General features: G+C 38.4%; 1 protein-coding gene across 1 annotated transcript in view; it reads left to right on the top strand.

Moving 5' to 3' along the window:
• The window catches only part of IL1RL2 (interleukin 1 receptor-like 2), a 55,992-nt gene that overhangs the window by 1,273 nt on the left and 53,741 nt on the right, over positions 1 to 978 (top strand).

Raw genomic sequence — 978 nt, 5'->3', positions numbered from 1 at the left:
ACAGATGTACTCTGACTCAAGGAGGTTGCCATGAGTGGGGGTGGTTCAACAGTAACTGGTTAAATGGTTCTTTTATATGAATAAAAGGTCATTTCATAACTCATGGTGAAGGTAAAGAAACCATTCACAAAGCAAAGTTCTTCAACAAATTAAACAAGTTAGTAAAAATCTGCTTTAAAGTGTTCTGAGATTTTGTTTTAACTCTGTTTAGGGACAAGTGCCATAGAGTTGCATATAACTAATAGTGACCCTGTGAACCACAGCTCTGAATCGTGTGGTACTTTTAAGTCAGTGTTACTGACTCTGACACACCTACCTCCATTGCCCAGTTACTGTATCAGTCCATCTCATAGGGGGTCTTCCTTTCCTGCACTGTCCCTCCACCCTTCCAAGCATAATGTCCTTCTCCCAAAATTGGTCCTTTGTGGTTTTGTGCCCAAAGTATGTGAGACAGAGCTTCAAAATCCTAGCCTCCAAAGAGAAACTTGGTTTCACCCTCTGGAAGACAGACCTATTTATTTTCTTGGCGATCTATGGTATGTTCAAGACTACAAGATAGTTAGACTTTACTCCAGAACTAAATATCTAGGTTACTAAGATGTGGAGGATTCAAAATAGGAAAGGTATTCTGTCAGTAAAACATAAAATGCCTTAGGGTCTTATGTAGAAAGGAGAAGAAAAATCTTCCCTTATGTGGAATATGGTCTGTGAGGTGGGAAGTAAGTAAATTCTGTGAATACATTTCAAGAATTCCAGAAGATGCTTTCAAACAGCATTCTTTCTTTTTTTTTTTTAAGTTTTTTTTAAATGAAAATTTGTACAGAACTTGGATTTCCATTACTTCATTGTTGCATATTTTCCTCCCTGCCCCCACTCCCCAGTTTGCTTTTCTCTTGGAAAAAGATTTTCTTCACTGTTACACAATCTTCCTCCCACCACCAGCCTAGTCTGCTTTACTATGCAGCTCTTATTCTGGAC

This window comes from Elephantulus edwardii, unplaced genomic scaffold (assembly GCF_000299155.1).
Source record: "Elephantulus edwardii isolate Elephantulus edwardi_28Jun2011 unplaced genomic scaffold, EleEdw1.0 scaffold00036, whole genome shotgun sequence".
NCBI lineage: Eukaryota > Metazoa > Chordata > Mammalia > Macroscelidea > Macroscelididae > Elephantulus > Elephantulus edwardii.
Note: the sequence above shows the minus strand (reverse complement) of the source record. Positions and strands in the feature narration are given on the sequence as shown.